Consider the following 13657-nt stretch of genomic DNA (forward strand, 5'->3'; position numbering starts at 1 on the left):
TTAGAGGGAACACTGCTGCTGCGGCTCTGAGCAGAACTGTTGCAAGTACTTGGAACATGTTTTATAGTTACCGCATGAAACGAGAGAGTCCCCGCTTGCCTGATGCACTGGGACTCTGAGGGTGGATCTGATTCTGCTTACTGCTGCTGAACAAAGGCCTGGCATGACCAAAGGAATGACATGGTCTGGGATGTTGTTTTGAAAACAAATGCAACGAAAGACGGTCGGCATTAGAACCATATGAGCTTGTAAAAAATATGGATACTTATTTTTCTGGTTCATTCATTGAACTGTAAAAACAAAATTTTACTCAGACTTTTACACTTATTTATATAGGCAAAAATTATTAGCAAAAGGAACTGTGCCAACCTATTAAACCCTTTAAAACAAATGTTGGAACAAAATATTGGCATTTTAAATGTATTAAGCTTTTAAACATATAGTACATAGCACTGACTGAGCGACCTTTAATCTGGTTCTGGACTTGGTATCCGTAGATATTTGATCTTAAATGAGTCAAATTGGAGTCGGGGACAAAATATGATGGTCACAACTTCAATTAAAAGAAAAAAAAACATTTGCAAGTTTGTAGTTAGTTTGGGTGGTTTCTTTTTTCTCATGGACTTTTGTACATGAGAATTTACTGGATCTGCATGCAGGAAAGCTACTAAAACATTTTGACAATGTACTATCTTAAAATGCTGTCTGTGGTCTTTAATAAGACTCCTTTTTTGCTGTAGAGTAGCTTGTGGAACTGCTGGACTAAAGTTAGTATATGTAATCCATGTTTTTATATCACTCATAAATTTGTGCTGTGATCTTTTAGACTTTAGCTTTGAGTTTTCCTAATTCTTTCCGTATTTCATATGTATTCATATTCCGCTCATTTGTTCCTTGTGTGTTGAACTATGTATCCCATTAATTTAGCTTAGAGGAGGTATTATACAAAGTAATTCTTTTCTGAGCTTTATATCATGTTATGATGTAATTTGGAGGAGGCCGCCTGTTTACCCGAAGCTCTACCTGGAAGCTTCAGTCCCCAACTGATCTCCCACCTGACGCTGACGGAGCATCCCTCCCTCACGCCTTCCCCATCAAACTAGTAGCAGCAGCAATTAGCAAACACCTGATGTGTGTGTCTGCTGAGTATATCAAAAAGCCCTTCTCCATGGGCATGGCTTTAATCCGTTCTGGCAAATATTTTATTCAAAATGATAGAGCAAAATGATTGAGTATCTGAAAGGGTAGGAGGTTTCTAAAGAAATAAATGCCAACTTCAGGACATCATAGAGAGCTGTAATGCCAAGTCAAATTTATTTAAGATGCAAATTCATTTATGTGACAGGATTTTCATTACATCTGAAGATAACAAAGTTTCTAGATGGACCTGGAAAATCCTTTAACTTCTCCTATTTGCCTTCCCTCACAGCTCCACTTTGTTTCTGCTCAACCACCTGCTCCTTGTTCATTTGTCATCTCCAGCTTTAATAACTCAGTTAAACAGGTAAGATCATTTTGTTATTCCCACTAGCTTGTTTCATTGTGTTTCTCTTGTGAGTTGTTATTTTGGATTTTGCTCTGGATCTAAGTTTTTGAATTTCCTATTCTTTGTCGGGGGGGAGAGGGATAATTATTAGTTTTGACCAGATTCAATTTATTTTGACCATGGATTGCAAAGAAAGGAAAAAAATAGCTTAATTGCTTTCCTTTCAATGCTGTCTGGAATAAATTATTCTAACAGGGCTCACACTATAGTGACAACCAGATTGTCATTATTGAGCCAGGTTCAATATACAGTCTCAACTCAAAGCGTCTCACATTTTGCCACCAATAATTTTTTTAGGATTATTACTGTCAAAACTGACAGCAAAAAAAAATAAAAAATCAACAAAAGCAATGCATGCTATGTGTTTAAAATAACATTAGGTAGAGATGAAGAAATCGGGAAACTACATAAAGCACTTTAAGAGATTGCATTCTTTATTAAATTACTTCAACCTCTATGATCTCATATTAACTCTCGTAATATACTTTTATTTTTGTTTGTCCTTTCGTCTTCCTCCCTCTCTCATCCATGCCTCCTCTAATCGCTCAAACAACAAGATTAAAAGGGGAGAGTTTAACCCTCTTGCCAATCAACAAAATGGACAGTTAAAGTAAAGGTGTTCCCTGACTCTATAGACCTTTGCCCTTGTTTTTCTCTGTCTCATCATACCTGTAAACTCACCTTACCTTTTGTCTCATTTGTCTGAAAACAGAAAACTTTTAATATCTGCCGAATCAATGTAAGTTAAAGAGAAGACCGATAAAATGCCCCTGAACTTTGCTTCATTATTCCTCATTCCAAAGCGAGCTCTGTTTTTAAAAGCGTCTGATTCAGTTCCCCATGAGTATGTTAAAACAGGAGGCCATTTTCAGGATTTTATGGGGTGTCCTGTTTTTCCAACATACCTCCTGTGATTTAGGCAATATGCTTGAAATAAGAAGTTCTGAAGGGTAAGAGGCAACTCGGGTTTTACTGCACCTCCTCTAAAAACTAAAATAAAAATAATGTGAAATAGACAAATGACAGGCCAGAGCATGTACTCTCAGGGGTGGGATTTGTTGTAATGGCACTAAAGAGACTGCTGTCCCCAGCCCTGTTATCCAGCGTCTCGTGCTTTGCCTTGAGATCACACTTTTGCAGAAGTTGGCATTTAGGCAACGGTTTCGTACAGTGAATGTCACCTCTAGCAAAATGTGGAAAACAAATAAGACTTCAGAGCATGCGAGGGACGGGAAGAGGGTGAGAATTTACGGCAGGCTGGGTGAGGTGAGCTGGTTGTCCGAGCACTTTGGCAGCCTTGAAGCATGTCGGCCTTCCAAGTTAAACACCGGTTCAGTTTCCTGAGCACGGCTATGTTCCAATCACATCAGCTAAAAGTGTACACAAAGAGAGTATTTACATCTGTCCACTCAAAACAGTCTTTCTTTTTCTTTCTTTCTTTCTTTCTTTCTTTCTTTCTTTCTTTCTTTCTTTCTTTCTTTCTTTCTTTCTTTCTTTCTTTCTTTCTTTCTTTCTTTCTTTCTTTCTTTCTTTCTTTCTTTCTTTCTTTCTTTCTTTCTTTCTTTCTTTCTTGGCAAACAATTTTTGCTTAATTCACCCTGTCTAATCAAGGTTTAGGAAATTTTAAGATTTTACAAAATATGAACAGAGCCATTTGTCATATTCGTGTGCAGATTATTGATGTTCTTTTTTGTAGAATTACATCCACATAAAATGAATAGTCCCAACTAACATCCACTTCTGTAAAGTAAAGAAGAGAAAAGGGCCATAAAACCTTATAATCACAAGCTGAGAGGCTCTTCTTTTATTCATGCTTTTAAGCTCTTTATGTGTCTGTGGGATCTGCTTAAAATTCATAGCTCAACGTTGAAAAGCCCTAACATGAACCCACTGTCCAAATATTTAACTTCAACCAGTGATACTGTATTTCAATTAATCTCTGCTTGTTTATTGGCTTTTATACTGAAGTTCCCATTTAATCAGCATTTTATTTGTTTTTTCTGTCAACGTACCTCGGTGTTTTCATCGATTTACATTCTCCTCGTGTCTCGAGTTGATAAAATGAAACAAATCCGAATTGCTAATCAGCTTGGCATCATTGCTTTCTGTTCTCATATATCTTACTATAGAACATCTGCCTTTGTTCGGCAAACATTTTAAGCTCTTTATACGCATTACGTTGTTTTCTTTTACAAATTAGACCTCTGGCACAGGGTGATTTGTTGCAGGAGCTCACACCTGCGTCTGGAGGAATTAAATAGGTTTTCTGGCACTCTTCCAGTCCTTTTATGGAACTCCTATAATTCCAAGTATATCGTTTACTGTGTTTAATGATGCTCTGTATTTTTTTTTTTTTTTTACTGAATCCCTGTTTTACCATTGCAGACTAATGAGAGGGATCAAGACTAAAGCTGAAGCAATTGGAGATGGTGATAAAAGTAGTTTCTGGCTGCGTTACATAAACAGTAAAATATTCGATAAAAAATAAATAAAATACAAGCATAAGTGAACGTGTGTGCAGTGAGGCTGGACAGCAGTAAGAATCAACAACCCTTCAACCATTGGTAGCAATTGGTGTTTTTGAACAAAATATTTTGTTCAAATGAAACAAGGAATGCAACCTAGCCTGGCACTTTCTGAATGAAGTTATCAGTATTAATTCTATCAGCTGCAAACTTCATTTGCCCTCTACAGGTCTGAATGTCCTTGCTTCAAGGTTTTCTATGTAGGGAGAATCGGAATAGATTAGCAGAAGTCAAGCTTTTAATTCATGCAGATAACTTATCCTATATGTAAACACATCAGTGGTTCATCAAATGCAGTGGGATTGATCACGTTCATACGCCCATAGAAAAGTAGACATGCAAAGAACAATAAACCAAATGCAAACCTTTGGTTTATTGTTGAGAATTGAGAATGCTCTACAAAAATCAATTTACTTTCTTGGAAATTTGTGCCATTCTGTGTTGAAGTAAGTGTCAAAAGTGTAAAAGAGCTCTTTTTTTTCCACTTCTGAGTGAAGACCTCTGGGTCCTCTTTTTGATGAAGTATAGCAAGAAATTATGACAACGTTCTTATCGGTTCGGTATAATGACGAATAGCACAGATAACATGTTTGATGGTGTGGGTGTTTTTTATTTATTTTATTTAGTTTGTTTTGTTTATTAATCAAGTGCTCCCACTCCTAAGTGATACTTTCTAAGAGTTCAAGAACCTTTGGTATAATTGGAGAAAACAGAATTATAAACATAAAAGGTCAGAATGACTCAGAAAATGGGAAATTCCAACACCATTTGAATGCAGCTCAGTTTCAGTAAACAGGGAACATAAGAGCTGAGTTTGGAATTTGTGAAATTGTGTTTCAATTGATCAATTCTAGAGATCTTTTTTTTTTTTTTTACATTAATAACTTTATTTACAGATATGTTTTCTGGTAATATACTTTTTGCTTTTCATTTCAAAGCTTTATTTTAAAGAGTCAACAGTTTTTGGTCTTATTTAGAGTATTGATATAACAGCCTTACATTTTTGCTCATTAGCCTTCTAAAAATGTTTAATTGATTCTCAAATTTCAACTCTATTCTTGAAATTCACTCTTGAATATATTCTATAAATTAAAAGAAAAAAAAAATCCACCATTCTGCCCCCCCCCTCCCCCAAAATGACTTTAATACTATTTGGTACAAATTACAAAAAAAAAAAAAATCAAATTCAATTTTTAACCTCAAAACAGGCAATGATCATGCAGTATTGCGCTGTATTCAGTAAAACCTTTTGAGAGCATGTGATAAATTAACTATCTGTTTCACATTTTCCCTACATAGCATCAGATTTAGATTAGCTTTAAATCTGCTAAATTTATGGAAAAAAAAAAAAAAAAAGTTTTGTCAGTTTCAACACACTCGTAAAAATCAGTTATGTTGATGCCAGGTGGCAGCCTTTTCACCGAGTTGTTGACATATTACAGCAAAGCTGCACCCATTTTCTGACTACCGTTGAAACAAAATCACACCAGTGGTTCTACAAACTTTAAACATTTTTCTTCCACAATTAGGAGGCAGATTTAGACCTGTTTTTAAAAGCTTTCACTTTGTGTACAGAAACTCTGAGTCTGAAGCCACACTGGTAGACTACAGCTCAAAGTCCATGCAAAGACATATCACAAGAATATTTACTCTTAACAGCAGGGGGGTTTGTGACCATGTGAAATAAATCCAAAAGTACACGCGATCGGTAATGAGGACTGGCTTGCTGTTTACTCTGACTTCATCGGGTGCTGTCATCATGTGGTTTCAAAATGCAGGCTAGTCCAGTTGCTTGACTACAAATGCTTGTGAAACACACACACACATACAACGCAGTTAAAATAAAATGTACGGATGCATTTTTCCAGCTTGCTGCACCCATATTAACTCGGAGACCAGCATAAAACGGGCCAGACATGAAAAATGAGCTGCTTTCTACAAAGAATTAACTGACGGCCTTTGGCTGCATAAGCTTTGTTTTAATTTCCTGAACTTGTAATGGTCCCTGCAAGGAATTTAATATCCATATGGACAGAGTTTTTTCCCACATAAAATAGATGCAAACAAATGACCCCAGACACTTCCATAAATAATGTTAGTTTCACCACACAACTCCTTGGAGTTGTCTTTAGAGTCAGTTCCATTTTAATAACTGACTTTATTCATAAAACAGGATTTCCTTCTCTTGTCATGTTGCCTGTAATTTTTTTAAAAAATCTTGATTAAGTTACTATATTGTGTCCATAAGATTATAGACAGAGAAAGGGAAAAAACAACAACATTAACACAGAGTAATAGTGTTTCTTGTTAACAAATTCTGACATAAACATTCATCCTGACTTGGTTACTTTAAAGATCATAATATTCTTTTTTTTTTTTTGTTAAAATACTGTTAAGATTTCCAGTTGGCTGCATGAAGCATTTAACCCTCTCCATTTATGTTACCGACTCTTGCTCTGACTAATATTCGTTAATATTCGGGCCAGACCTACACCAGTATCACATGTGGGGAAATCATGCTTTGCTAATGTACCATATCTCCCTGCCTGACCCTGTCTCCCATCAGGTTAAAATCCCCCAGTTTCCCACAGCTCCTCTTTTTTAAAGCGCCTTCAAAAGTGACATGGACCATGCAGTCATAGGCAGATGTTCTGTCATTTAATGGTGATAAACAGCGATAGATTTTTCACGGCCATATGAATGTGGAAAAAAAAAAAGAAAAAAAGGCCACTGTCAGTAACTAAAGTAGCAGATGAAACAAAACGGAAAGTGTAACAATTTGAAAACTATCTCCCCGAGATCATTATTCATCGTTTTTGGGCAAAAAAAGCTACACATACCAGGTGAAAATGCGTGTTTCCAACAGACAAAGTTTATAAGGAAATGGTGGTTTTAACAAGCACAAAGATGTTTTTCTTGGTCCTGCCTGTGATTGCCTCCCTGACCACAACCCCCTGACACACAGGTCTGGTAACATCATCAGACCCACACAAATCCATTAATTGACTTGGTAAGCCCGAGTCACTGCATGTAAAGTGAGCGTCATCTGCAAGCTGTGTTATATTTGGACTTGAATCAAAAAGGGGCTTATGCAGGCAAAACATTATATATCACTACTTTCTCTGCATACATTTTATTTCTTTAAAACTATGTACATGCAGTACAAAAGCATTTGAATGCCTTGAGTGGTTTTTTATTATTGTTGTAGTTGGAATTTTTGACTGGCTACAACCATAAACTTCCATGTATTTTAAAGGGGGTTTATGTAAACCGACATTGGAGTAAAGCAAATAAAGTAGAAGGAACGGGACACACGGTTCTTAAATATACTTATTTTTTCAAATTATGGCCAACCCCTTTAGTCAACACTTTGTGGGACATTGTGTTGTATAGTTTTACAGTCCATATCAACAGTACTCACCCCTTTGGTTATTTTACTTTTTCTATTGCTTGGACAAACCAGTCATAATCAACAATTTTTTTTAATTGACCAAAAAAAAACTTTATTTCTACAAAATAATTACAATTAAATAAAATAATTTTACATAAAGTAAGCGATTACATAAATATTCACTCCCTTCACATCAGAATCAGATGCATCTTTTGCTGGAATCACGGGATGGAGTCTGTGTGGATTGGTCTTAATCAGACTTGTAATTTTGCTCCATATTTCCTGGAATAACTGTTCAAGTTATGTCAGGTTGCATTCGGATCAGATGTGAACAGCTCTTTTCAAGTCTAGCCACTTTAATCATAACCAAGAATCTTGATTAACCAGTGAATTGACACAGGTGGTTTTATACTACAGTTACTTGAAATACAGTCACTGCACCCGGGTGATCTCCGCTCCACTCGTCGTGAGAATACAAGCATCAACTGACTGAACCTCTGCTGATTTAGGTCAGAGACTTTAGGTTTGTGATGGGCAGGTTGCCAGTCCTTCACAGAACTTAAATATTTACAGGACACATGGCATCACACGGTAGTTTTGGGTCCCAATTAACTATTGCACGTTTTTTATGGCTTCCAGCAAACTTTGAACAAAGCTCCTATGGCTAACATTCTGCATTGGCACTTTTCCTTGCCACTCTTCCACAATAAATACATACATAAATGTAGTGTAAAAAAAAAAAAAAGATCAACTCTACTAATATTATCTAATATCTGACCAAAAGTTGACATTGAAAACTTAGTGTAAATTATCAAATGTTTTAGTAAAAAATGGTTTACACTTTAAAAGCACAGATGGATCATTCTAATAATATCATATTTTTTTATTGTCATAAAGATGGAAAAACAAAACTTAAATATATGTTTAACAAAATTATATATATATATATATATATATATATATTATTATTATTATTATTTTTTTTTTTTTAAAGGTTTATTTTTTTAAGTTAAACTCAGTATATCAGTTTAAAAACAGGAAAATCAAATTTTAACAATAACCCTCATTGTCCTTATAGAAGGCGAAATATACTTTTTTGCAGTTTTAGGCCAACGTTGCAGTAGAATGTCACATAGCTATATCTGCCTACATTTAAAAAAAACTGAAACGTTTGACTTTCAAATTTTGAAAAAAAAATATGCAGTGTTTTTATTTTTCTTATTCGTATCTTCCGTAAAGTTGACATTTTACACCTTTTATAATTATACCTTGTGCAGTTCAACACAAGGTTAACTTGGCTGCAAAAGAGTTGAATGTATCTGGAATACAAGTCTAAATCGAAGTTCTGTTACATTTTTAAAATATCTTTACTATGAATGAATTGAAGTCACATTTCTTTCTTAGCATACTTACATTTTTGCAGTAGTGCTGTTGACCATGTCTTCTACCTAACAGAAGTTTTGTGTGCTCCAGTAGTGCATGGTTTTTGTACGGCGGCACCAGAGCCCCCACCTTCATGAGCTCAGGACAATAAATCGTGTGTAGTGATAACAATCACAACCCACCCAGCACAAATCCTTTTTTAATCACTTCTAACAAGAGCAGCACACATAGAGACCCTTTTTTTAGTAGGTGCCTTCAGTTTTCCACCACATTAGTAAAGCCCTGGAGCAACAGAGCAGCACCAGGGAGGACTATAAGAAAAAAAACCAAAAAAAAAACAAGGAACGAAGAAGGAGGGAACACGAAAGGGGAAAAACTGAGCAATCATGACTGTTTATATGTCATACAAACCAAATATATATGTACACATCATAAAATTACACTCTACTTAAAAGAAGAAAAGCCATCATTTTCCCGTGTAATCATCTTTTTAATCACACACATGCTTTCTTGAATAATTTTCCAAACCTTCTGGTTGTTATGAATATACAGTGAAACCGAACAACGAGCCGGGCGCTCTGACTCGCTGCAGCTGTTCAGCCTTCACTTGGCATCGAGAAAGTTGAATGGACAAAAAAAATTATTTGCAGTGGTAGGTGGAGATGTTTTTAGACCTACTTTGATTTAACCTTTTGTCTTGACACTAGTGGATTAATTTATCTTGATGCTGCTGCTGGAGCTTCTCTGTGGGCAAAATCCTGCTTTTATGTTAAGCAACTACAGTGATCCTGTAAGTAAGACATGTTGTGCTTAATTTTACTGCTGACAGAATAAGAGACCCACACTGCAAGTAAATGATACATTCTTAAAATCACAACTTCATAAACTATTATACATAAAGATGCTTGTACATACATTTCTATACACAGTCAATTATTTTTCACGTTTGTCTTTTGTTTGCTTGTTTGTTTTCATTTACATAAAATCCCACGTTTTCCATGAAATGTAGGCAAAGCTGGAACACACTCAAAAACGTTCTGAATGCTGCTGTGTGACCTATCCTGTTTTCAGCTTTGAAACCACTTCAGAAATATTTAAAGCAATGCTAATGAAAGTCAAGTCTGCGCATCATCTCCATGAAAAGGAAACAATCTGCTTCAAGCATGCTCTTTACCATTTCATAGCTTTTAAAATGTTGATAGCGGGGAAAACTTTGTTCTGCTAGAAATGCTCTCAGCTTCTATGTTCTTTCAATAGGCTCTGAACTTCACATCCCTCGCTATGTTCAAAGGTACCAAATCAAAAATAAAAAGACAGATCAGATTGAGGTGGGAGGAAATGTTGATCATATTTAAAGGATTTTAAAAAGCCTTCATGAGTTGTTTCATCCAAGCCTTTCACTGAAACTCCCATGATCTACAAGTTTAAAAAAATGTAATATAATGTATGTTTTTTCTATTGTATTCCTCCAAACCATTTTAGTGCTTAATGTATAATCTTAAAAAAAATTCAAAACAAATAAATCTCTCCCATTTTTTTTTTTTACTGTAAAACTGGGTCTTCATTTATTTGACCAAATTTTTATTATTTTGCCTACAAAACAATTCAAATTATTAGGCATTAGAATCTAGACCCCAAGCCTGATGCATTTTTAACATTGAATTAAGATGTCTGTGTGTGAGTCTCAAAAGAGAAAAGTTTTTTTTTTTTTTTTTAACTACAAACATTGGTTACTTATCAGCTTCATCAGCTTATTCCTTTTCAAAAAGGTACAAAACTTTTAAACTTTTGTGCAAAATTTGCAACAGTATAGTTTATATGCTTGCAGAAGAAATAAAAATTGCGTAATATTTTGCATTCACAGTATACTTAAGGGCTACTAAAGGGTTCACAGTATGTCCTGTACTTTCTTTTCTGCTTGCTCCAGTAACTTGTTTTACTTTTCACTGTCAAACTTCTTCATCTCTCCTCTTCCGTTAGCGCTGTGCGTCATTGTGCTTGTGTTGGCTGCTACTTCTACTGAGTTGAACAGACGCTCAGTCTTGATTAGTTTGACCACTGCTGGCACTTTCTGACTGCCGTGCAAGCTTGGTGGAAAGGAGAAACTTTGTTACTTTCCCAACGTTTCTCCTTGTAGCTAGTGGTCCAACAAGGCTCAACTATCAGATGCCCACCGGCAAGCTCACCCACAGGTTAGCTCCAGGAGGGACCTAATCTGAAATTAATCTAATTTGCAGTTTCATCCGAATCTCTGAATCGCTCTTAGTTTGATCCCTTTTGAGACCAATTTGCCATGAGAGACCAAAGCAGAGGTTCGGGGCAACATATTTCCTCAGGGTCGTATTTGATTCAGGATCATAGTGTTTTCGAACCCTTCTCCCAAGTTAATGATAAATGACCTGTACTTGTACAGCGATTTATCAAGTTCCAGGACTACAAAGTGCTCAACACTACAATCAGTCATTCAACAATTCCAATTCACAGTGGTAAGCCAACAGCCTTTCCCAAACCAATTTTACAACTTGACACATAACACTCTGAGAGTGTCATATTGCTTAATAATAAACTTGCATGGTTAAGTATGGAGAAAATGCTTTACCACAAAGGCAGCATTTTTTAGGTTTGAGGGAGAGAAGGCAAAATGTTTAAAACATAGATGATGCAATTTCTGTTTTTCTTTTCTGACCTTGGTGTTCAGCAAAACCAATTTTCCTGATCTTGTTGTTTAAGGAAATGTGTTTCGCACATGTACATTGAAGTGGAACCAGGTTTAATTGCCATCCACACACAGCCAGAAGACATCGGCTACCATTGCTATTTTTCCTTGAAGAAAATGAAGATTTGACAGCCTAGGGTTACGATTATGTGAGGATGTTATTCATCAAAGCACCCAAACGGAATGAGGGCATTTATTCAAGCCTGAAGAATAACACACCTGAAATTCCTAATTGTTCACAAGGCTTTGTGAATTGGTTAAGAGTTTTGGTTTCTTTTGGCTTAAAAGAAAACATGTTAGCCTTGACAAGAAACTCACAATAATGCAGAATGAGCTATATTTTGAAGAGCAGTGCTAATATTTTCACAATAGTCCAAAAAACCTTGCTGACAGTTCTTCTTTTTCTTGGATGAATTTAAGGATTTTGAGAAGCATCCCTACATTTTTCTGTTCATTAGTCATAAAATACAAGGGCCTCACCTGAATGGAGTTTACAACATTTGGCAACACTCCACTGGATGAAAACCATGACTGGAGAAGACACTGTTCGAGGGCCGAGTCCACAGAGACAGGAAAGCTTATGAGCATCATGGAGACATATGGTACAGATTGTCTGGAGTGTAATAAGATCAAGGTCCTAAAATCCCACCTCTATGCCTTAAAGAAATAGCAGCTGGAATGTGATTGAGAGTAAAACACACAGTGATAGAAAATTGTGAAGTGAAACAAAAGTTATGCATGGCAAATAAAATAAAATGCATAAATAAAAACCTGCCCATATATTGTTTTGCTGTCTTTTGAGAGATGACTTTCTCACTTAATGGTCGAATGAATGAAACATTTTGGCAAAATGTTTCATTCAATAATATTGAATTATTTTCAATATTATTGAAAATAATTCTGCATACTATCCTAAAAACATTACCCACCAAAATTAAATGGAGATCATTTGAGATTATTTTCATTAGCATGTTCAGAGTTCATGGAACAAAACATGGAGCTGAAATCAGGTGAATCATGAAAAAAAACTTGGAAACTCCAAAAGGAGAGTTAATTAGGCACTGCATTATATAAAACAATTTTGCTAAAAAAAATGCAATGTACATTTTATGATATATTCTTTTCCTTTTTAATCCGTCTCCATCTGAAGTTGGCTCCACACTACACCTACGTTGGTGAGATCTGGAAAATCTGTGCTTCATGATCGTATTCATTCTACATTCCTTCTGTATAAATACTTGTCTCTACAAAACAAAAGGTGTTTGTGTGCATGTACAATTTATAGATGTGCCCTCTGCTGTATTCTATGTCTCACAAACATTCAAATTGCTAACTTATTCTCACACAATCAGATTACTTTTTTAAAGCATTTTATGTAGTTTTAGAAAATGGTAAATGTTGAAAAAAAGCTCAAAACAGTCAAGTCTTCTGTCAACCTACTACAGTATATTATTCTCAAACATTTACAGTACATTTAATTTTAAGACAGGCATTAATGTTGAAATGCAAGTGTTGCATGACTCAAATGGACTCAAAAAAAGAAAGTAAAGTTGTCACCTTTATAAAATTTGTACAATTTAAATTCCTTCCCTGCTCCAGTTTACTTCTGATCCATCGTAACTGCTGCATTATGATCTGACCGACCTAACCTCAAGGAAATTTACAAGCTCAAGAAACACAGGCAGCTCTCTCGTTCTGTATTGCCTTTCTTCTAAATCCTGAATATCAGAGCCCATGATCAACTGAAATCTAATTAGGGGTAGCAGCAGTATCATTTCCCTTGTGTTTTTCTTCTTCCCCTCCTGGCTAGAATTAGATCAGAATTCAGTCCTGTCCTCTCCCACCAAGTGAACCCTAACAGTCCTTTCCAGACTTCCAGATTAAATTACAGATCTTCACACTCCTGGAAACCCCTCCCCACCCTCTGCCGACGCTCCGTCTCTCCCATGCAGATGTGACACTTTCCAGAGACTGCGTTTTCTCATAACACATCTACACTGTTGGGGATGGAGACGAAGGATAAACAGGAGGAAAGGAAATGTCTCTCCAGTTTGGAAAAGACAAGTCAGTCTCAGATATTAGGGAAAATACTTTTT

The 13657-nt window shown here is 35.8% G+C and overlaps 1 long non-coding RNA gene across 4 annotated transcripts in view; it reads left to right on the forward strand.

Moving 5' to 3' along the window:
• LOC103463463 (uncharacterized) overlaps window positions 1–13657 on the forward strand; it is a 102909-nt gene that overhangs the window by 6546 nt on the left and 82706 nt on the right. For 3 of the 4 annotated variants that reach the window (XR_533515.2, XR_533517.2, XR_014087270.1), the window contains exon 5: window positions 1430–1504. This is a non-coding gene — a long non-coding RNA (uncharacterized LOC103463463). Of the gene's footprint in view, window positions 1–1429; window positions 1505–12019; window positions 12504–13657 lie in introns of those variants that run through there. The other variant, XR_014087271.1, reaches the window with a different exon arrangement.

Source organism: Poecilia reticulata, chromosome 4 (assembly GCF_904066995.2).
Source record: "Poecilia reticulata chromosome 4, P_reticulata-male-v2, whole genome shotgun sequence".
Taxonomy (NCBI): Eukaryota; Metazoa; Chordata; class Actinopteri; order Cyprinodontiformes; family Poeciliidae; genus Poecilia; species Poecilia reticulata.